Source organism: Equus asinus, chromosome 6 (genome assembly GCF_041296235.1).
Source record: "Equus asinus isolate D_3611 breed Donkey chromosome 6, EquAss-T2T_v2, whole genome shotgun sequence".
In the NCBI taxonomy this organism is placed as follows: domain Eukaryota; kingdom Metazoa; phylum Chordata; class Mammalia; order Perissodactyla; family Equidae; genus Equus; species Equus asinus.
The window spans coordinates 62,191,344-62,216,435 of NC_091795.1; the positions used below are offsets into that span (position 1 = coordinate 62,191,344).

General features: G+C 39.9%; 1 long non-coding RNA gene across 3 annotated transcripts in view; it reads left to right on the top strand.

Annotated features, from left to right (window-relative positions):
* The window catches only part of LOC139045530 (uncharacterized), a 90,406-nt gene extending 76,128 nt beyond the window's left edge, over positions 1 to 14,278 (top strand). For 2 of the 3 annotated variants that reach the window (XR_011504040.1, XR_011504041.1), the window contains one exon: positions 14,091 to 14,225. This is a non-coding gene — a long non-coding RNA (uncharacterized lncRNA). Of the gene's footprint in view, positions 1 to 14,090 lie in introns of all 3 variants that reach the window. The other variant, XR_011504039.1, reaches the window with a different exon arrangement.
* Positions 14,279 to 25,092: the final 10,814 nt, after the last annotated feature.

Sequence of the window (25,092 nt, forward strand, 5' to 3'; positions counted from 1 at the left end):
TCTTCTGAAAGACTTACCACTTTACTTTGCAATTAATTTCCATTATATTTGCAATGTATATGTCTAATAATGCATGAGAAACTGACCAAAAAAGAGTTTGACCAAAAAACGGTATGTAGTTAGACATTACCGGTAAAGAAGAAAGTATGTTTGGAGTAGAGACTAATTTTATAAGTGGTCACTTTATTAGTGAATATTTTCACATTTTGATCACTTTTGCTTTGTAAAGCAACCTGTAAATATAGGAATCAGGATAATGAACACTCTTACACTGAGGACCCTCCATTCCTGTATACATGTGTGTGCATACACACAACATAAATGAGTCCACGCCTAGGAACTGCAGAATCACTTGTGTGTACACATTCACTGGCTGGTCATTATTGTCCACTTGAGACTATAAACTTGAAGAAAGCAGGCATTAACTATTTGATTCATAGACATCTATTTGATTCAATTATATGAAATTGCCAATATTTGAGCACATCTGATCTATAAAAGAACAATTTCATGGGATCCACCTTTGTGGTTTTTGTACTACAAGTGCCACCCATTAATGGATAATGAAATCAATTTAATAGATTGGGATCAGCATTTAAAAAAAATGAATAGAATAGAGTAGAAAATGTCAGAGACTGACTCCTATTGTAAGGATACTGTTTTGTGAAACTTTTCTTTCAGTATTGTATACATGTATCAGTTACAATATTGATTTGGAGGCTTTAATGGGGACCAAATAGTAGAGGCTTAGACAAGATAGGTTTATTTTACTTTCATGTGAATCTGAGCTTGTAGTTGTCCAGAGCAGTAGGCAGCTCTGTTCCACACAGCCATGCAGGCACCCAGGTCCCTTCTATCTGACTGCTCCTCTGTCTCCTAGGTATTGTCCTCATCCATTTGGTTGAAGCTTGCTCACGACTCCCACATCTTCATTCCAGTCTGTGTGAAGGGATAAAAAACAAGGTGAGGGCGAGCAGCTTCCCTTTAAAGACATCATGGGGCAAATATCACCTCTGCTCAAAATTCAATGACTTCGGCTTAGTTGTATGGCTACACCAAGATGCAAAGGTGTTGGGAAACAGTGTCTTTAGCTGGGCAATGTGAGAGCAAAGACAAATCCAGGTAGCCCTGGAGGCTGACTTCCTCTCCCTTTGGGTAACTAAGGAGACAACTGGCTCAGCAGGTCTCAATTAACTCAATGAAAGAACAGACTGCCATCAACTGCTGGGCTCTAGAACTCCTTTTTCACAAGGCCACTTCTCTAACAGGGAACTTCCATTGTTACACAGTCACATAAATGTTCCCTGCCCCTTGTTCCTATGAACATACAGAGCCTTGGAGGGTGGGAGAGATTCTCTGTTGGAAACCATCCTGGGGTGTGCGGTCCAGCTATGCCACCTAAACAAGCTTCTCCTTGGAGAGATAAGGGCCTGAAGATTATGAGCATCTGCTCCTTCTCTCTGTGTAAGTTTGCCCCCAATAAACCCTATTTTATATCTGCACTACGAGACACTACATATATAAGTGCTGAATCCTGATATCGTGGGTTGTGGTTAAGAAAAAAAAGGTGAAAATCTCCAGATAGTGAGTCTAACTGATGCCTAGTGTCCAAGTGACAGAATTATTAATGCTTCATCCAAATATTTATGCCTAGCTTACTCTGCTGAAGATAGTTATCTTTAAGATAATGGAGATAAGAATCTTTAAGATAATGGAGAATCAAATAAAAATTAGCTCTTATCCTTTAGGCCAGTTCTACAAATTACAAATATTGAGCAATTACTAGCATTTTGCCACGTTTGCTTCATCGCTCTCCATGTGTATGTGTTTGTTTTTCTGAATCATTTGAGAGTTATAGACATACTTTTCTTTTACCTCCAAATGCTTCAGTGTGCATTTCCTAAGAATAAGGACATTCTCCTAAATGAGCACAGTAAAAGATCTAATTAAAGAAATTTAACATTGATACAGTACTGTTATCTACTAAACAGTCTCTACTGAAATTTTGCCAAGCATCCTGACAAAGTTTTCTATGCCAATCTCTCCCCACCATCACTTCTTCCCCACTCCCCACCCCCATCCAGGATCTAGTCCAGGATTACACGTTATATTTAGTTGTCATGTTTGCCAAAAATTAAACAAAAGTTTTAGATCATGCACTGTCTCCTACAGCCTTTGGACTCCTCTCTTTCCTGCTGTTGTTCTTGAAATGCTGTACTTTGGCCATTTGTTTTCCTTTCATGGAGGTGGTGGGGAATGACCTTAGAAATTGTAACCGAACAGCCAGATCAGGCCATGAGATAGAGCCAGAATTTAATCAGATTTTATCTTACTGTCTATATAAAGTGTGGCTCCCTGAGATAGGAAACACAGGAAAAGAATTCCATGAAGTCCAAATGTCCTTAGACTTGCCAGAAGATATTTAAATGTCTAAAGAACCAAAGAAATACAAAATGCAATAGACTTTCCCAGGTGGATTGGAGAATTAGGTGGATGTAACTTGACTACCTCCTTCTTTATCTTCTGGAAAGAGGACTGTGCAAACAGGCTCAGACTGGCAGTTGGGGCCATGAGAAAAACTGCCCTGGAGCCTGTGGGTCCAACCCTCAAACTTCAGCCAGTACCTACAGTCCATGAACGACTTTGTCAAAATTTGCAGGGAAAGGGGGCCGGCCCCGTGGCTGAGTGGCAAAATTTGCTCGATCCACTTCTGTGGCCTGGGATTTTGCCGGTTTGGATCCTGGGCGTGGACCTAGCACTGCTCATCAAGCCATGCTGAGGTGGCATCCCACATGCCACAAGTAGAATATACAATTATGTAGTGGGGAGCTTTGGGGAGAAGAAGAAGAAGAAAAAAAAAAATTTGCAGGGAAGGCTGAAATTGTTTAGGATGACATATTTGTTTCCTTAGTGGGTTGAAAAGAGAGATTTATAATTATGTATAGATATGAAATATATCAAATTAAAATATTAGAAATAATCTTTAAATTTTAGCATTTTAAGTACTAGTCATGTTTAAGAGAATTTGGGGCTTTAGACTATCTCACAGATTAATCTTATGGGTCTAATGTAAAATATATTCTATATAAAATATGTCTTATGGGTCTAACGTAAAAAGGATTCAGACTTATGAATTTAGGTTAAAATTTTACTAAGTTTGTTAACAGTATTAGAACAGTCAAAAGTACATAAGATTCACTGTATTTATGTTTAATCTATTATTAGATTTATAAGACTTAAGGTCTTAGGAAAGTTTATTTATTAGTCAGAGAATTGCAGCTCATCAAAGGAAATAGAAAACATTAAATGTATAAATGCATTTGAAATATTTAAAGGGATTTAATTTACCAAGTTTGTAAATAATATAAAACACATAATTAAAGGCCCTTTCAGAGTGATTATTAAAATTTGCTAGAGCTGGGGCCAGCCTGGTGGTGCAGTAGTTAAATTCGCACGTTCCACTTCGATGGTCCAGGGTTCACCAGTTTGGATCCCGGGTGCAGACCTATGTACCACTTATCAAGCCATGCTGTGGCAGGCACCCCACATATAAAGTAGAGGAGGATGAGCATGAATGTTAGCTCAGGGCCAATCTTCCTCAGCAAAAAAAGAGGAGGACTGGTGGTAGATGTTAGCTCTGGACTAACCTTCCTTAGAAAAAAAAAATTTGATACAGTAATACACAGAATACTACAATCTGTAACCTGAACTTAAAGTTTATTAACTAGGTTTTTCATTTTGTAACTTTAATAACTTGAATGTTAATTTTTTAAAATAAAGTAACTTTCGTGTAATCTTTTCGGTGCTCAAGAGCCATCCTCAGAGGCCCTGAAACCACATTTACAGAGGTGGTCTCCTCGCCAATAACCAGTTGACGCTATTGCCAGCAGGAAGCTTCAAGTGGTGGCTGGCGGCCCCTGCCTGGATGCCCATTTTTGCTTGGCAGTGGCAGAAACTGCCCTCTCCTCACCCACAGAAAAGCCAAACTGCGAAGAGCCCATAGGTTTCTCCCTCGGGTTCATGTCCAACTAGGATCTTCACTATTAGGGGAATCCAGCCTTTGGAAATATTTTTACCTCCATCCTTCCTTCAGTGCCTTACGGCTTGCCAAATGGGGCATCTTTTATGATTTTAGTTATTTCTGATTGAGATAAAATGAAATCAGACCTGACTGAGATAAAGCTAACTCAGACCTTGCCTGATCTTCTATAGTATTTTTCTTTCAGACACAGCGTTATTAAAAGAACCACTGCTTTTACCGTTGTAGCTTTGCCTCGATAAAATGATGTATAGTTACTGCTGCCTCACCTCAGGAAATTTCTCCCCTGGTTCTGTACACTCTCACCTTGGTCTTCTCTTGATACACCCATCCCACACAGGTGTCCAAATCCCTCACTCTGGATCTAGGCTGTTGGATGCAGGTGACATAGCCACAGGTGACAGGTCGGTGAGCTTGGTCCTGAGAGAAGAGCCTGGTACTAAGACTCCATCACAGGCTGGTCCTGTGGTGCCTCTTCACGTATCCTAACTATCCCCTTCACCTCCTGTCTTCCACCCTCCAGCACTTCCCCACCCCCCAGTCTGTGGGAGCAGAACGCCCCTCCCCATTAAACAGCTGTCCAAATCTTTATTTCTTCACTTTGATGAACAGCTTCTTTGAGTCTTTGTTTCTGCTTCTGTGTGACCTGAGGAGGGAAAACTGCCCCTCGGGTACAAAGTAAAGAGGGAAATACTCAGAAACACATAGAGATAGGATCCTGCCGCACTGGAAATGATTCATTTTATTTCATCTTATCTTTTCCTTTTAAGTAGGGAGAGGGAGTAAGAGCTCAAGGAAAATGGACAGGAAGACAATTTTTGCCCCAAACTGGAGAGACTGGATCTGAAGCGCAAGCTCTGGGTTTGAGTTCTCCACTTGTTAGATGTGTAACCACCAGTAAGTCATGAACATTTCCAAGCCTCAATCTCCTCATCAGTAAAATGGGATTTTTGGTATTTTCTTTTTAAAGATTGGCACCTGAGCTAACAACTGTTGCCAATCTTTTCTTTTTTTCTCCTTCTCCCCAAAGCCCCTCAGTACGTAGTTGCACATTTTAGTTGTGGGTCCTTCTAGTTATGCTATGTGGGATGCTGCCTCCGCATGGCCTGATGAGTGAGGCCATGCCTGCACCCAGGATCCGAACCAGCGAAACCCTGGGTAGCTGAAGCAGAGCAGGCGAACTTAACCACTCGGCCACAGGGCCGGCCCCGGATTTTTGGTTTTTAATCATACTTACCTCATAGGCTTGTGAGGACTACGGAGAAAATGCTTGTAATGTGCTTAGAATAGTGCCTGGCACAGAGTAAATCTTCAATAAGCTTTAACTATTATCATTATCGGTATCAGCCTCCTGACTATTAGCTCTATGCTAGCCTAGTAAGCCAGGAAAGACTGATGATACCATGTTAGAACTTCATCCAGAAAATTCAAGACACCTTCAGGTCAAATTATCCCACTACAGTATAGCCACAAACTAGCCCCAAATACTGCCCAGGGGAATTTCAAAAGCTGTGCCCTCATCATGATTCCAGGAAAACTAAGGACAGAGGACAGAGTGTCTGATGTGCATTTTGTATTGTCTCTCCAGTTTTCCCAACAAACTCACAAAATGAAGGGCCAAAGTCATTTCACTTTTTATAGTGGGTGCATTCCTGAAAAATTAGAAACTTTTTAAAATTCAACTCAATACCAAATGCCTGATACACCTGCTACAACTTCTGTGATCATCAGGTTCAACTCCCTTATCATGCAGAAACCTCCCCATTACGTAAAGATCCAATGATAAATCCTTTTGTAAAGTGAAGAATTCCATCCCTGGTCTTCATTAACATATCTCCCTAAAGAGAAGAGTAAGTCTTTCCTGTCCAATAAATGGTTAACTCCAGATGAAATGTGTGCTCTTTATCCATATTCCTTAGGAGAATGAGATTAATTCACTTGCCAGAGTTGGCCTTTTCCACATTTTTCTCAGAGTAATAGGTTAAGCCTTTGGCTTTGCAGATATCTGAGGGTGGGTCCTTTTTTCTTTCTTTCTTTTTCTTAAAACATAATCCCCTTCCAAAAACCCACCCCCCAAAACACCCAACAACAACAAATAGTGCAGCCTGAAAAACTTAAAATGCCTCTGTCGCTCTTCTCTTTTTCATGATCCCAATTCCTATTACATTAGCGTATTACATGCTTTGAGAAGAAGCAGTTCAGTGCCACTCTGAATAAAAGGCGAAAAAAGTGCTCAGACGGTATAGAAGCATGAACTGCTGCATCAAAAATCTTGGTGCTTATGATGCAGGGTTCCCGCAGGGCCAGTGCCTGGAGCTGACGATGTAAATCTTTGCCAATATAAGGGTTCTCTGCAAAAGGATTAATCCTGCAGAGGCTGCTGGTGCTAGAGCAGCATTCGTTTGCTGAGACAAAGATCCCGCAAGTTAATTAGTGTTTTGAAAAAGCCAACATAAAACAGTAACAATCATGGTCAACAAGGAGGGTTCAACTTCTGTTTTCGAGTGAGTTAGAAGGGAGGGAACAGAAGTCTGGATGGGGGAGAAGACTCTCTGCTACGGTGGAGGGACGCTTTGTCCCCGGACTGGACGCCATGGCAAGTTCCTCAGAAGTCCTGGGTCGACTAAATAATCTTTCTTTGGTGCAAATCAGTTAAAGCAAATATTTACTCAGTGCCTACTAGGTGCAAAGTCCTGTGCTTAACAAATTATATTGCAATTTCAGAGATGTATTTTCCTCATTCTCAATAAACGTTTAACGGAAGATATGTCTTCATACTTTAAATTCATCCATTTTGGGCATACCTCCTTAAAACTCTGTCGTGTGCGTCAAGTGGTCATTCTTAGACACTTCTGTGACTCAGTATATTTAGGCTGTCCTTGATTTGGGGACGTTCAACTTTTATAGAAGCTGCCCTTTGATACCTTTTACACTGATCCCTACACCAGCTGCATTGTACACTGAATTCAAACCTTCCTTCGTTAGCTGATGAACGAGCGTTTAAGTCTTGGCAAGCACTGTTAGCCTATCAATGGCTTAGTTCTGGCAGAGTCTCTGCCTTTGCTTGTCCAACACTGTTTTGCAATTATTTGAATACTTCTTTTGCATTTTGCTCTTATTTTATAAAAATAAGTGCTAAGTGGGAAAAAACCAAGAGTGACAAGAAACACAGATCTCAAAATCAACATAATGGAGAAAGATAGAAATTATTAGGAATGCTGAAAGCAAAACATTTTTAGCTTCAATCTAATGTTCACTGAGCTTAAGCCAGTATTTTGTGTGTTTGAATGGGAAGAACAAAATTAAATAACATGCATGAAAGCTGGAAATAATTTGAAGATTGTATCTGAAGAAAAAGATGTAATCAAATGTTTTACATTTTTCTGACTTTCTGCAAACAGATCTTCCCTTATAACGTATAAGATGGTTGAATTTTCTAATATTCAACTTGTGTATATATATTTTAGGCATGCTATACATACATATAAAACTGCCTACAAAGAATCCTGCCTGTAAATCTTTTGTAGAGCAAAGGAATCATTTTAACAAATAAAAATTCTTGTTGGTAGAATAAGTACCAAGTTTACTTCTTGTCCCTCCTGAAACCCCATTGAAGTCAAATGTGCTATTACAAGAAGGAAAAAAAAAAAACCCATAGGAGCAAAGAGAATGGGAGGGGCAGGTCACCCACAGATGAGAGTTTTCAAAAGATTTCTGAAAGAGGAGAAGAGAACTGACAAAGGAAACTTGTAGAGAAAGGAGAATGGAAAGCAGGAGCTGCTCTAAGACAAGGGCTCATCTTGGCTTTTGTAAAATCCCAAATGAATTGAAGAGACTTTGCAAAGTGCCTTTAATGGCAATAAGACAAAGGGGTGGGAATGATTTCTTCCAGAATAAGAGGAGGTCAAGAGATCAAAGGCTAGATGTTGCAGGGATGGGAGAACAAAGAATCCCCTGACCTTGAGGAGACAGCAAAGGCAGAAAGAGGTTGACAGTTACTGTGCGGTGCCCTGAGGGAAGGAGGCTGGGCCTGCAGGCCCCAGGGTCCTTGCACTGGACAAAGGGTCCTCTGCTCCTGGCATAGAAGCAGAAAGCCACTGAACTGCATAGGCCCGCATTTTCCAGCCAGAACAGAGGTCTCCAGTGCTGACTGCAGTTGCACTGCAAACCCACTGCAGGGCGTGTCCAGAATCTGATTTAATTGTACTGAAAGAAAATAAAGCAATAGGTGTCTCTTTAACACGTGAGTCTTTTGTTAAGATCCACAACCTCTACATTAAGAGAAGCAGGAGGGGTTGTAGTTGTACCTTGAATGATAGTAATTTTGATTACCCTATAAACCCATGAGTGATAAGTTTTTGGTCAAAGAGCCTTTTGACACCAAAAATTTAAAGAAGTAAGTAATTGTCTGTTATTCACAGAACCAGCTTGCCTTTCAGGAACTTTTCTTCTCCCTATATACGTTGCCTGTCAGTGCTAGTTATGGTTGGGTTCTCTCTGAGTTTCTCCACCGTGAATCAAATACATTTTGTCAAGTTACTAGGTACAGGTGAGCTTTCCCACCCTCACTGGGATTGAGACGGGGCATATAGAAAGGGTAGAGGGCAGCGGCTGCCTTCCTGACACGCAGGCCAAGAGACCAGGCAGTTCAGCTTGACAGCTTTGCAGTCAACACACAAGGCCTGGATTAATTTACTCTTAACCCCTCATTTGGCCCATTCTGCGCGCTGCCTCTCATGTATTGTCTCATACTCTTCTTTCTCTCAGGTGTCATTCTTCAGCCTGTGCCTCTGGACTTTAAGGTCCCCAAAGCAGGTGTGGTGTCTCCTTTCACACCCAGTACAGGACTGGCCTGCAATAAGGTGCTCAAGGAAAACACTCCAGAAATTTGATTTTGTAAAAGTAATAGTTGCATCTGGATGAAAAATAGCCCCACCCCCCAAGAGGTTTTCTTTCTTCTGGTGGTGATCTTTATGTCTTAAATTGTGCTTTTACTACTGTTCTTGATTCATAAACGTTAGGTGGTGTCTGTTGACTTGTTACTATGTCAGATGAAGACTCTGCTCATTTATACATGCTGCCCTCCTCCAACCACTCCTATGCCCCTGTTCCCAGTGTTCAGTTTCCCCACTGGCTGCATCTTTGACTTCAAGCAATGTACTTGGACCTCCATTTATTCTTCCACTTTAGACAGTATCTCTTGACTTCCTTGTTTCGACAAGAGATTAATTACGCCCAGCTTTTCCCTCCTCTCTACTCCTCACCCTTTCCATTCCCCTGTCTCTGCCAAGATTGATCAGATTAACATTCTCAAGTTTGGGTAACACTTACATTCTGTTCTGCAACCAGATTGTCTTCAGTGATTTACAATTCTTTCATTCAATCAGTAAATATTTATTGAGTGCCTACTAGGTGCCAAATACTGTTCCAGGCACTAGAGATAAAGAAGTGTATACAGCAAGCACCATCCTTCATAGAGCCTTCCTTCTAGTAAAGGGAGAGAAATAAGTAAAATTACATTATGTTAGATGGTGATGAGTCCTAAGGAGGACAACAAAACAGAGAAGGGGAAAAGGGGTTGTATGAGTACACACATGCATGCACACATACTGACGGTGGCCTGAAGGAAGTGAGGGAATAAGCCATTTAGGTGTCTGGGGGCAGAAGGATTAGGAATTCCAATGGTCCTGAGGTGGGAACATGCCTAGTTAGTTGAAACGGAAAGGAATCTTAGTGAGGTTGAGGGAGAGTGATAGGAGGTGAAGTCAGAGGAGAGACAGGGAGTATGTGTGTGTTGTGTGTATCTGTGTGCCACACACTTGCAGCTTGAGTAGAGCTGTGTAGCCATTGTGAGGGCTTTGGCTTTGATTCTGAGTAATACGATGTAACTGCATTTTACCAGGGTCACGAGGCTGCTGTACTGAGGAGAGACTGAAGAAGACCATGGCAAGGAGACCGGTGAAATTTCCCCAGCCAATGCTCTGACTCTCTGATACCAACAGGGTGTCCAACAATTCAATCTAATTCTAACACTGACTACTTGGAGTCAGCCCAGACACCACAGGTTAAGAGTTCAGTCCCGCAAGACTGCCCCCAGTACAGACGCCAGCCACAAATGCAGTACCCAGGCTGCCACGACCTCCCCCACCTCAGGTTCCATAATTGTCTAGAATGACTCAAGGAACTTAGGAAAGTTCTTTACTTACTATTACTAGGTTGCCATAAAGGATGCAACTCAGGAATAGCCAAATGGAAGAGCATCTGACAAAATATGGGGTAGAGAAGGGCACAGAGCTTCCATACTCTCTCTGAGAGTGGCACCCTTCCAGTTCCTTGATATGTTCACCAACCCAGAAGCTCCTCAAAACCCATCATTTAGAGGTTTTTATGAAGGTTCCATTACATAGGCATGACTGATTAAGTCATTGGCCATTAGTGATCGAACTCAATCTCCAACTTCTCATCCCTCCCCAGAAGTTGCGGGGTGGGAGGTAGGGTGGGTAAAGTGGCAGGGTCAGGGAGTGGGGCTGAAAATTCCAACCCTCTAATCATGGCTGGGTCTTTCTGGTGACTAACCCAGATCCTGTACCTATGCAGAGACCCTCCCTCCGTTAATCAGCCACCTCATTAACATAAACTCAGGTATGGTTTAAAGGGGCTCATCGTGAGTGTCAAAACACACTCCTATCACTCAGGAAATTCCAAGGGTTTTAGGAGCTCTGTGCCAGAACCTGGGAACAAAGACCAAATATGTTTTTTATTATACCACACTATGGTTCCAATATCATCATCCTTTGGGTTACTCAAAGGAGAAGTTTCCTAGTGAGAAGTCCATGTGAATTCTTCTTTCTCAAACCCATGCTACCTTTTAGTTGGTTTCAGATTGTTTTTTGAACAGATAATGTATTCACATGATTCAAAACCCGAAATGATATCACAGTTCTATGGTGAAGAGGCTTTCACTCACACCTATCCCATCTGCTGCTTATTTAGACCATGCTTTTCTTTTTGTACAGTTTTTTTTTGTTTTATTTTAGTTCTGTTTTTTTCCCTGGAGTTTCTGAATTGCCTTTCTTTTTGTGGAAAGAAGGAACACATGCCTTCTTCACCATTTATCAAGCATTTCACAGTTTCTTACTCCTTTTACGTATTGCTTAGAATAGACAATACCACTCACATGGGGTGTCTAAACTAGTTAAATTCATAGAAGCAGAGAGTAGAATGTAGGTTGCCAGGGGCTGTCGGTAGGGGAAAAGGGAAACTGTTGTTTAATGGAGTTTCAGTTTTGCAAAATGGAAAAATTTTGGGGATTGATTGCACAACAATGTGACTATACTTAACACTACTGGACTGTACACTTAGAAATGGCCGAGACAGTACATTTTATATGGTGTGTAATGTACCGCAATCAAAAGAAAATGTTTAAAAAGGTTTAAAAACAAAACAAAGCAAAAGTTTTATAGCCTCCCCTAATTTCTACGGAAGTTAGGACTCTGAATTTGAGTAATAATTATAATAATTATGATAAAATCGCAGCTGTTAATTGTTGAGCATTTACTTCGATACAATATCTCATCCAATCCTTGACACAGCTCCCTGAGGTAGGCTTCACCAACCCCCTTTTAGGAGAAGAGCATTAACAAGTGTGCCAGGGCTGTCAGATGGCCTCCCACACTTTCAGGCTGCTAGCTGATTTGGGTGGCAATAGGGAGCAGAAGAAAGAGGGTCACATTAGCAATGAGGAGCTTCAACATGTCATTTAACTTCAGTGAGCCCCCTGGATCAGAGATTTCCCCACTGTGCCCTGAGGAACTCTAGGGGATTCTCAGAGACCCCCTGACTCACACCCAAAACACCGCCTAGGTATAGCGTAGAGAGGTCAGGTGGGCAGGGCTCAAGGCCTGCCATCCCTCGCCTCGGAACCAAAGCAGTTTGCATCTTTCTCTTTTCCATTTGGACTTTCACCCTGAAGAATGGGTTCTACTGCTGAAAAGACATCAAAAATCACTGGATTAGATGATCCCTTAGGTCCCACTGAGCTCACGCTTTATACCCCAAATGAATCGTCCTGTACATCACATCTCTGGAACTTGTGGGTGGGCAAGGTCAGCTACATAATTTGCAGGGCCCAGAGCAAAATGAAAACGCAGGGCCCCTTGTTCATAAAGCAGTAAATAAGTGCCATTAAAGGCACTAAAACCTAAAACTTCTTTCTTTCTTCTGCGGTCTTTCTCTTAACTTGTCATGGTATTTTTATTTGCTATTGTATGTCATTTTAAGTACAGAGAAAGTAAAATTTTAAGTTATTAGCATAAAATTTACCATTTATCTTATATTGGGCAATATATTCAGCAATATTGTTTCAAATGCAAATATGAGAGCATTTAACTCATATGCAGAATTGTTGTCGAAACCAAAAGTGGTTCGCCTCCTGGCAAGAAATCAGACTCCCGACCAGAAGTAGTTGTCGCGCAATGTAGAACTTATTTGCAGCAAATAGGAGGCCACGTGGAACCATTTCCAAAGTCGTGGCTGTCCTGCAACACAGGAAAGCTGGGGTATTTTATTTAGGATGGGGGATGAATATTCAAAAAGGAGAGGTGTGTATTCGTTTACAGAGGCTCAGTGGGAAAACATGTTTCCACGCACACAGCAGGTTGTGGTAGCAAGGCCTAAGCTCCTCCTGGAGAGGAGATCTTAGCATTAAAAATGAGGCAAAGGTCATAGGCACTGCTGTTGTGGTGAGGCTTGGTCTGGTTCAGGGTGGTTGGTGATTGCATCTCTTAAACAGCTAAATGCTTCCGAACCCACCCTTGAGTTCCTTGGGGCAATTAGTTGGTAACAGAATCACTAAAATTATATAGTTTGTATTTCATAGCTCATGCATGCATATATATTTTGTTCTTATAAGAACAGTGAAGGGGCCAGCCTGGTGGCACAGTGGTTAAGTTCACACATTCTGCTTCGCCGCCCCGGGTTTGCCAGTTCAGATCCTGGATGCGGACCTACACACTGTCAAGCCATGCTGTGGCAGGCATCCCACATATAAAGCAGAGGAAGATGGGCACGAATGTTAGCTCAGGGCCAATCTTCCTCACACACACACACACAAAAGAACAGTGAAGACACTGCACAAAACTAACTCAACTGTTTTTACTTTACATCTTGATATGCACACATTTTACCAATACGCTCTACCTTCTACTGATAAAGAAAAAAGGACTGAAAAGAAGAGGAGCTGTGGGTCGCCCTATCTCTCCTTTCCTTCTGTGTCCCCATTTTCAGCAATAGTCCTTAGCTAATACAGGGAAGTAACAGGAGTAAGAAAGGTTGTGTTTGGATTCCTTGGTAGTTGGTGTTTCTTAGACCACCATTGCCTTCTTTCTGCATTCAGAGACAGTTCTGATAGCCTCTTGGGGCTGTCAGCACCTCTGTTTACTCAGTTGTAGACATAACACACTTACCTTGTACTTACTTTGAGTCTCACCAAACTCCCATGCGTTGTGGGTCCACTGGAAGTCTGTGCCAATGAGGCATTGTGAATGCTATCTGCCGAGGAGATGATAAGAAACAGCAGTGGACATGCATACTGTGTGTTTCTCCTCTGTTCACATACATGCTCCATTGTCCCATTGCACTTCATTTAAACATATAAGTTCAAAAATGAAATTATGAAGAATTTTAAAACAGCAAAGCATGAAAGGCAGGTGTGGGGCCTCCTGAGCAGACGCCCTGTATGACAGCACAGATTGCACGCCCTAAAGTTGCTTGTGGGTGGGCAATGGAACAGGAATATTTTGATAGGCAAGTATTTTCTTCTTTGAGTGCGTCAATGCTTCAAAAAGTAGAAAGACTTGTAAAAACAGTTACAGTGGACATTGCTACTGTTCACTGATATCCAGCTTTCTTCTAGCTTTAGGCTCAACTCATCTTGAAGAATGTCCTTGAGACTTTGGCTAATAAAATTTGAGTAAAGTGATATATGTCTCTTCTAAGGAGAAGCATTTAAGAGCTAATGTGTGATTAATTATCTCCCTTTCCCCCACCGCAGTGACCAATAATATCCAGATGATAGAGTCTCCATCAGCCTGGGTCCCTGAGTGAGAACAATGTGGAGCAGAGCCCCTACCCTCCCACCGACCCAGAGTGGACATGTAACAAGAGCAAGAAAAAAGCGTTTGTTGTAGAGACTTGGGAGTTGTTTGCTATTGCCCAGACTAATAAAGTGTTATTACTGGGTTTTGTTGTGTTTTTTTTTTAAAGATTGGCACCTGAGCTAACATCTGTTGCCAATCTTTCTTTTTTTTCCCCTTTTTCTTCTTCTTCTCCTCAAAGCCCCCCAGTACATAGTTGTATACTATAGTTGTAGGTCCTTTTGGTTGTGGTATGTGGGACACCACCTCAGCATGGCCCGATGGGTAGTGCCGCATCCCCACCCAGGATTAGAACCGGTGAAACCCTGGGCCACAGAAGCAGAGCAGCCAAACTTAACCACTCAGCCACAGGACCATCCCCTACTGGGTTTTTTTGCTCTAGGATGTAACATTCGTAACCATACCACAGCTTAAAATTACCTTTGGAATAACCATATAATATATATTAAAAAACCAAAATGTATAGCTTTTTAAAAGATGACTTAGCTTTTTTTTAAGTAGCTAGAAATTACCTTTGGTAAATTTTGTGGGTATTTGTTGAGTATTTAATCATCATTAATTTTTATATCTGTGTTGTTTGAAGGGCAAAACACATGGGTACAGTTCTAAAGGTTGAACCTGCTTTTCCTTTGCATCCAAGGCTCTCCGCTGAGGCCCAGAGTCACTGTAATCTTCTAGAGTCCACAACTCACGCTGTTGGGCAAAGCCTTTTCCTTTTAGCGAACTGTGATGAACAGAGAGGATAACAACTCTACTGAATCTTTTCCCTTCCCTCACCTCCAGTAGCAGAGTGATTAGGAGAGGTATTTTCCCCAAAAAGGGCACAAAGAAAAACAAAAGACCTAGACCAGCGGGGCCTAAATAAGTCTACATACCAGAAATTCTGCCAAAAATATCACAAATATGACGATTTTACAATTCATCTTAAGCTCTTCTTCTTTCTCTGATCTCTGGAAGGAAACAGACTCCATCACTGGGGAGAGCTATTTATAAGAAAGAAGGAACATGGAAAACTTATTTGAAAAGCAGCTATAAAAACTGGTATCAGAGATATTTGATGGATTCTTTTGTATTCAGAATTAAAGCTCTGAGGAGAGGAAAAGCCAATGAATGCAAAGGTCTGAGCAGCAAATTAACAATTCTCATGGTTGGTCTTGATATTTGATGTCAGATAAATTTCAATGAACTAAGTCTCCATTTTTTTCTTACAGCAAATATGAAGTCTGCTCTCTATAGACTTTAACAGAAGGAAAAGAAATATACTGAATTGTTTAAAATGCTAACCCTACGATCCAGTTATTTGAAGGGTCATAGAATTCCAAGCAAACTTGATATGTTTGGAAATATCTGGTCATTGGCATTTGTAGACTTACTGGTTTCTGGCTTGACTATCTTTGGGTCACCCTGAAGTTTTGTTACAGGCAGAACCTTGCAATTTTATGTGAGCACAAATGTGACTAAATTGCCACAAGTTCGGGGTATCCAAGTCACTACGCTACTCAAGAAAATGTGCCCAGCCTGCTGCCCGGCAGCCTCACCTCAGTGAAGTCTTGCTGTTCTCCATCAGCAGCATATGTAGTAAATCCCAAGACTTATAAAAATTATCTTTTGTTTTGTGAAATTAGCCCTGCAAAGAAAGATTGCCTCTAGCCCTAATGTTATCAAAGAAAAGGTGAAAAATCTAAGAAAGTGATTGTTCCTAACCAGAAAATAATTTGAGGGTAATTATAGCCCATTGTCAAAGTCTCTTTTGTTTGAGTTGATGATACGATGTTTCCCATATACTCTCTCTAGAAACAGAGAGATGGAGAGAGAGAGAGAGATTGATTGATGAGATTGTTTCAGCAACTTCCAGGCCAGGGCACAACCACTTTTCAAGTGAAAACTTCAGTGACATACGAAAAACCTTTAACTAGTAGTTGAGGAAATGCACTGGAAATAAGATCCTTTCAGAGAAATGGAACTCAGGAGAAGGCCTGTAGAGGCACGTTTATGAAACAATAGCTGATGTGGCTTCTACTGCTGGGATCAAAGCACTAAAAGTAGGGCCAGCCTGGTGGTGCAGTGGTTAAGTTCGCACACTCTGCCTAGGCAGCCCATGGTTCAACAGTTCAAATCCCAGGCACCGATCTCTGCACTGCTTATCAAGCAATGCTGTGGAGGTGTCCCACATATAAAATAGAGGAAGATGAGCATAGATGCTAGCTCAGGCCCTATCTTCCTCAGCAAAAAGAGGAAGATAGGCAGCAGATGTTAGTTTAGGGCTAATCTTCCTCAAAAGAAAAAAAAGAAAGAAAAAAAGTACCACAAGTAGAAGTTGATTCAAGAATTTGTATAATGTCACACTAATAGGGGAGGTAGCTTCAGCTGACCCTCCACCTGAGCAGAAGAAATTCATACAGGAAATGTACCCTAACACGGAAGTGTTCAACTTGTGATAATTGCTTTGTTTCAGAAATTTATTTAGTGCTATCTTCATGCCAAGAAATGGATAGAGTTGCAAAGGAGACAACAAGGCGGTTGTCAATCATGATTTTATTTTTCCTTTTTCTCCCCAAACCACCCCCCAAGGTACACAGTTGTATATTTTTAGTTGTGGGTCATTCCACTTGCGGCATGTGGGATGCCGCCTCAGCGTTTGCTCCTTGAGCAGTGCTGTGTCCATGCCCAGGATCCGAACTGGCGAAACCCGGGGCCACCTAAGTGGAGCGCGCAAACTTAACCATTCAGCCACGGGGTGGCCCCTCAATCATGTTGTTCTTTAAGGAAGCACTGGTAACATTATGAATCCCTTTTGAGGTGGGTTCTTGGCTTTCTGCTTTAATGTCATATCTTCCTCTGCAATCCCCTTTCCCACACTTCTTCCAACTCTGATGCTGCCTAATCACTCAGAAGGGCAGGAGGACCCTGCTGATCTCCTGTGACCTGTCATTCTCCTCCGTTCACAACACTTTCGAGCAACCACAATTACAGTGTCTCATCGGTATAGACTGACCTTTGCAGTTTCGGAACACGTTTACAGTCAATGTTACTTCAGTCATTACGTAAGTTCGAATAGATTTACTTTATTTATTTTAATAGTTTTACAAAAGACATCAATCCTGTATGTAGAAACACTTTAAAAGTTTGAAGGAATTTAAAATTTCAGTAATAATTTACTGCAATTCATGGGAGAATTTATATCTTCTGGTGGTATTTGGAAATTTGGTTATTCACAACAAATTCATGACTTTAGATGCCCTGTCAGATATCAAGGGCCTATGATTTCTGTTTATACAATTAACCATTTACACATAGTTACTTAGCTTGTTCTGCATATTTTTAAAAACATGATTTCTCAGTTTAAATAATGTGTAATGTTCAAGTAACAAAAAGATCTATAAAGATGCCAGGAGAGAAAGAGTCAACATAAATCAACCGTAACTCAGCCCTGCTGCTGTGTGCCTCTAAGCCTAAACATGAGGAGCCTGGGAAATTGGGTCATTCTTTGAGAGTTAATCTCGTAAAAAAAAACACATAATAGATAGGAGTTCTGAAGAAGTTAGCTTAAAAGACAGACTCTCTCCCAAGCCAAAAGTGGGAAAAATCTGGAACTCTGATAAAGATTTGCCCAAAAGTCAAAAAAGCTGTAGTTTAATCACCATTATTTGTATATTTACAGAAAAGATGTCCATTTCCAGCAATGCGGCAAACTAGGTAACTTGGCCAACCCTTTGGGTGAAAACAAATAAAACATGGTAAAATTTACAACCATCTTTTTAAATGCGTTAGTGATCTAGCAAGAAAACAAGGAATACTCAGGCCAAAAACTAAGTGAAAAGGGGTAAAACACCCCAGAGATATAAGCTGAGCAATAAAATTGACTTTTTTCTTTCAGGGCATTTGCTGAACTGGGTAAATTTCAACTTTGTTTTTTATGGCTTCGTAGATATTGGAGATGAGACAAAGGCCAGAAACCCCAAGGGTGCAGAGGGCATCTGAGACCTAATGAAATTGGGATCTTAAAAGCCTCACCCTTATTCTATGATAAGAGTGAGCAAGCAGGGCCGGCCTGGCATTGCAGCGGTTAAGTTCGCACGTTCCGCTTCTTGGCAGCCCTGGGTTCACCAGTTCAGATCCTGGGTGTGGACATGGCACCACTTGGCAAGCCATGCTGTGGTAGGCATCCCACATATGAAGTAGAGGAAGATGAGCAGGGATGTTAGCTCAGGGCCAGTCTTCCTCAGCAAACAGAAGAGGATTGGCAGTAGTTATCTCAGGGCTGATCTTCCTCGAAAAAAAAAAAAAAGAGTGAGCAAGCAATAAACCTATTCTCCCCTCTCCCTACCTCAGGAAACTGAAAGGGGAATTCTCTGCCTCAAACCTTACTGCTAAGTAGTAAAGCAAAACAAAATCTCACTAGAGAATTTGTAACCAAACAGATAGGCTTGTAGCCTGAATTAATGTCATCTAGATGATCAAGCTGAGATCTTAGCTTAAAGTGTTCTTGGACAGAATGTACCCTCAGGCACCTGGCAGAAGGAAACTTACCTTCATAATAGGTCTCAAAAAATTCCCAGAGATAAAATTCTGATAACATGTAATCAAAACCCACAAAATACAAAAGAAACAAGATACCATGATTGAAAGTGAGCAGAAACTAGAGTTAGCACAACCAGTTCATCAAAGACTTCAGGTATAGGAATCTTCAGAAACAGAATGTGAAATAAAAGAAAGATATGGGGAAAAATGAGTAAAGAACCATAATATGAAGAATGACCAATCATATTAGAAAAAGAACCAAATAAACCTTATAGAAAGGAATTTGGTAATTGAAATTATAAATCAAGTGCATGGGTTTAACAGCAGATTAGATACAGATAGAGAGAGAATTAGTGAAATAAAAGGCAGGTCACAAAAACTATCCAAAATTTTGCATAAAGAAACAAAGATATGGAAAATATAAAAGAGAAAGAGACATGCAGTGAGATAAAGTAAGGAAGTCTAAAATGCACCTAAATAGAGCTTCAATGCGATGGTCAGTTTTGTGTGTCAACTTGGCTAGGCCACAGTACCCAGATATTTGGTCAAACATTATCCTAGATATTTCTGTGAAGGTGTTTTTTAGATGAGATGACCATTTGAATCGGTAGACTTTGAGTAAAGCAGATTACCCTCCATTATGTGCATGGGGCCCGTCAAATTAGTTGAAAGCGATGATAGAAAAAGACTCATAACATTCAAAGATGATAAATACAAAGCAATCCATAACTAGACACAACATAGTGAAACTAAAGAACACCGGAAGCAAAGATAAAATCATAAAAGCATCCATAGAAAACAGATTACCTTCAAAGGCGAGACAGTGAGACTCATAGCACGGTTCTCAACAGCAACATTGGAAGTCAGAAAATAATGAAATGATATCTTTACGTACTGAAAAAAAATAATTGCAACCTAGAATTCTATGCCCAGAAAAAATACCTTTTAAGATTGATGAAGCAATAAAGATATTTTCAGACAAAAAGTGAAAGTAAAAAAATGAAATCATCAAAAAGCAAAATCATCAGAAGAGTCTCAGAAAAGGACATTCTAAAGGATATATTGCAGGGAGAAGGAAAGTGATCTTTTTTTCTATGTAGAGAGACACTATTTAGATAGAGATGCCTGAAGTGGGTGTGAGATGCAAGAAGAATGAAAAGCAATGAAACGAATAAATATGTGGGGAAATATAAACAAACATTGATTGCATAAACAGTAATAATGACATAGGATTAAAAACATGAAGTTTACAAATAAACAGAAACTGGATCTCTTTCCTAGGTTCCTGGAGACAGGCTCTCTATATCATCTTCTAAAATCTCTATTGTATTGGTTTTGCTTTCATATTTACATGTTTAATCCACCTGGAATTTATTTTTGTGTGAGATGCGAAATAAATGTCTCTATTAGACAGTTTTGCTGCAATAACAAACAGCCCTCCCCTCAAATGTCAGTGGCTCCCACCAACATATGTTATTTCTTCTGCATACTAATATCAGCAACGGTAGGTTTGCTGCTTCAACTCTACTCAACTGTCTTCTCATTCCACGTCCCACATGTCTTCTCATTCTGGGACCCAGACTGAAAGAATAGCCCCTTTATAAGACAAGCCTTTCTTGTAGTAAAAGAAAAGAGCAAGACCCTGCTACACTTAATCTGGTTGGATGTGGCGGACGCCAGACCCAGTGAGATGGGAACATCTATGCTCCTCTCACAGGGAGGCATTGCAGAGCACATGGCAATGGGTAGGAGTATATAACCCTCTCACAGGAAAGGATGTAAATATAATTCACAAAGTTTCTCATATAACTTTTTTCCCCATATTATGCCCAGATGTCCCAGGACCAGGTACCGAAAAGTCCATTCTGTCCTCAGGGATTGTAATCTCAGCTTGTTCAAAAACCAAGTTTCCATATGTGTGGGTCTGTTCCTCTGCTCTCATTGTCTTCAATTTCTTTCTCCCTGTTCCCAAACCAGATTATCTTATTACTATAGTCTTAAAGTAAGTCTTCAGAGCTGGTAAATCAAGTCTACCCACTTTGTTCGGGAATGTCTTGGCTATTCTTGGCTCTTTGCCTTTCCATATACATTTGTTGATGTCTGTAAAATCCTGTTGGGATCTTTACATCTATAAATCAACTTAGAAAGAACTGACATCTTTACAATATTGAATCTACCAATTCATTAACATGGCATTTCAATCTTCTTTAATTTTTTCAGTAAGTTTTATAGTTTCCTGGGTAGAGGCCATCATATCTTAGATTTATTCCTAAGTGTTTTATACTTTTGGTGATTTTGTAAATGACATATTTCCTTTAATTTTGTTTTCATTAGTGCTTTTATGGCTTTATTAATGTTTAACTGATATTTTAGATCCTCTGGATTTTATTTTGGTGTAAAAAATGAATTGTCATTTTAACTTTACATTTTTGAAATATTAAGTCATTTGTACCAACCCTGCTTATTAAGAGGACATCTCCTCTCCTTTGAATGCCATCTTTATCAAACACTAAATTTCTACAAATGCGTAAGTTCTTTTTCCCTATTCAATTTTATGTATTTGGCCCACCAACCAATGATCTTTTGTTATATGTTATTTTTCAGGCTTTATTTCTTTTGTTTATTTATTTAATTTTATTTATTTTTCTTTAAAAAATTTTTTTACTTCATTTTTCTCTCTTACCCTTCTTTACTTTTTCCCATCTTAACTATATTTTTTACCCTTATTGCTGATGCATAGCCATGCAATTTATTTTTGTGTATTGATGCATTCAGCAACCTTGCTAAATTATTTGATTAATTCTAATAATTTAGCAGGATGTTTGTTTGGATACTACTTTACAAGAATATTATCTGCAAATTATTTCAGTTTTTGTCTCCTTTTTTAACCCTTCTATCTTTTATTTGTTGTTCTTCTTACTCCATAGGCTAGGACCTCCAGGACAACTGCCAAATAAAAGTAGAGATAACGAGCATCTTTATTTAATTCCCAATCTTTTTTTTCTTTTCTGCTTTTTTTCTCCCCAAATCCCCCAAGTACATAGTTGTATATTTTAGTTGTGGGTCCCTCTAGTTGTGGTATGCAGGATGCCGCCTCAATGTGGCCTAATGAGCAGTGCCATGTCCACGCCCAGGATCTGAACCAGGGAAAGCCTGGGCCGCTGAAACGGAGCGCGAGAACTTTAATCACTCGGCCACGGGGCCGGCCCCTAATTCCCAATCTTAAAGCAAATACTTTTAGAGTCTCAAAATTAAGCGTCATGTTTATTGGAGGGATTTTTTGGATATTCTTTGTCACTGTGGCAGATAGTATTTTCCAAACGTGACTGCAACAACCTTTCCCGTCCTACATGCTTTTCCAGAACTTGGCCACTCCCCCATGAAGAGGTGGAGTCTGCGTACCCTACCCTTGAAACTGGGTGAGCCTTTGTGACTGAATTGACTAACAAAGTACAGTGGATGTGAAGTTCTGTTGCTTCTAAGCTTAGGTCATAAACGGCAATACAACTTCTGCCTAGCTGCCTTTCTTGGGACAGGCGCCATTGGAGCCCTGAGCTGCCATGTAAGAAGTCCAGATACCTTGAAGCCACCATGCTGGCAAGACCATGTAAAGAGACCAAATAGAATTAGAGTTGCCCAAGGAGCTGTTTCAGACTCGAGATGTTCAGACTCTCTCAGTCCAGGCGCCAGACATTTGAATAAAGAAACCTTGAAGATGACCCTCACCCCAGCCACTAACAGATTGCAACATCGTGAGACCACCAGCCAGAACTTTCTGAACCACACCTGAATTCCTAAACCACAGATAGTACTCGAGATTTGTTATTCAGCAATAGATTAACAGAACAGTCAGATTATGGAAATTACTTTGTATTCTTATTTCGCTGAGAGACATTTTTTCTTTTAATCATAAAATGGATATTTAACAACGTATTTTCCTGCATCTTTGAGATAATCGTATAATTTTTCTCCTCTAATCTGTTATCATGGCGAATTACACTAATTGATTTTCCACTGTTAATCTTCCTTTGTTGGGATAAACTCAATTGGCTTATGATGCATTACCTTTTTAAAAATCATTTCATGGACATTTAATTATGATTAACTTATGCAATATGTTTATAAAAAAACAACGTGCTCATAAAAGAATCACAAAAAACAAATTAAAAAATCAGCATTTATCATTTATCAATTCTTAAGAAATCCATAGAATTTATGCAAAAATAGTGTATTTTCATTTTCACAACCTTCTTTTAAAGGAAGAAAAGTGTCTACTACTTTACATTGATCTTGCACATATAAAATGTTTCCCCTTTTTTTACTGTCTAAAGTCACATAGCCAAAACATTTTTAAAGGGCTAACTAAAAATTTTAAGTGGACAAATAGAAACTTTATTTTTCTCAAGTTCTATAATCAATATTGATTGAAATATACCTAATTTGGTCTAATACCAGCATTGGAAGAGCACGTTTATTAATCCAATTCCATTAACACTAGAATTAAATGAAACTCTTCCCCAAATTTCATATGATCTTCTCTTTAAGTTTTTAACGATTTTTTTCCATTAGCGGTGGAAATTTTTAATCTTACTAAGGATAATTCCTAGTTTGCTTTTTTTCACGTGATTTTGTTTTTCTTTTGTCTTCTTTATACACTGCTTCATTCAACTTCCTAAAATTTTGTTTAGAATTTTTAATCTAAGTGAGATTAGGCCATTACTGAGATTGGCCTGTAATTTCTTTTCTCATGTTCACCTCATTAGGTTTGGGGATACAATATATATAAGTCCCACAAATTTAGTTAAGGAATGTTCCCTCTTTTGGTATACTCTGGCATAATTTGTGTAAAACTGATAGATATCCTTCTTGAATATTTGGTAGAACTTACCAGTAGAATTGCCTGTGCCTGGAGTTTTCTTTATGAGGATATTTATAAGTACTGACAGAATGTCTTTTATGGGTATAGGGCCATTCATGTATTCTAATTGTTCTTGAAACAATTTTAAAAATTATACATGTTTGCATTTTAGAAATTTATTTCATCTAGATTTTCAAGCTAATCATAAATGTCTTAATATGTTTTAATATCTGTAATATCTGGAACTATATCCCCTTCTTTATTTATCCTTGTTTATGTCTTCTCTCTTCTCTTCGTGCTCAGTCTTGCCAGAGGATCGTCAATTTGATAATTTTTTTCCTAAGCAACAATTTATGACTTCATTGATTCTATTGGATATTTGTTTACTGCTTCTTGAATTTCTGCTCTGTCTTTATTATTTCCTTCCTTTTACATTATTTGGGTTTATTCTGCTATTCTATTTTTTGGCTTCTTCAATTGGAAACTTTACTCATTAATTTTCGTACTTTCTTCTTTAATGCATCCTAAGGCTATAAATTTACCTCTAAATTTATAAGAGCTGTAGCTTTTCTCGACAGATTTTGATATGGAATATTTTTGTTACTTTTTCAGTTCAAAAATAGTTTCTAATCTTGGTTATTTCCACTTCTGCATAGGATGTAGAAAATTGGATGGAGGTCACTTCTCTAACAACAAGAAACAGCCAAATAGATGACAAAGTCATAACTGTTTTTGAGCCCATCAGAAAACTGAGGTTTCGGTTTGAATTCCCAGGGGGAGGAGATTTTTCCAAGGTCATAACGGACATGTGGACTGGCTCTCCTGTGGCAGAGCATGGAAGGGAAGGATGGGGATGGGTAAGAAGAAATCAACTAAAATCTCAATGAATTGTTAGAGGCCAAGCGTGGGCTAGCATGTTAGTCTGGAATAGCTGTGGATCCCAGGCATAGTGGGAGCTTGACCTCGCTTGCAGACTCTTTTCCATGAGCCTCCACTGGGTGCTAAAGAGAAAGACTGGGCACCTTTATGTAATCCACTCCCCCTGAATGTGGACCAGTGTCTTGCTACTCTAGAATATAGCAAAGGTGATAGATATCCCTCCTGTGATTATGTTACATGAAATTATAAACTTCTATCTTGCTAACAGACTGTCTCCCTTTCTGGCTTTAATAAAGCAAGCTGTTATGGTATGAGTTACTCTGTGGAAAGGTCCATGTGACAACAAACTGAAGACAGCCTTCAGAAGACAGGCAGCAAGGAAATGAGGCCCATGGTCCGGAGCCTGCCAAAAACTGAATCCTGCCAATAACCATGCAAGTGAGTTGGGAAGCAGATTCTTCCCCATTCGAGTCTTCAGATGAGACTTCAGCACTGTCTGATGTCTTGATTGCAGCCTTGTGAGAGATCCTGAAGCAGAGAACCCAGTCAAGCCGTGCCTAGACTCTTGACCCACAGAAACTGTGAGATAATAAATATGTGTTGTTCTAAGCCACTAAGTTTCTGGTAATTTGTTATTTAGC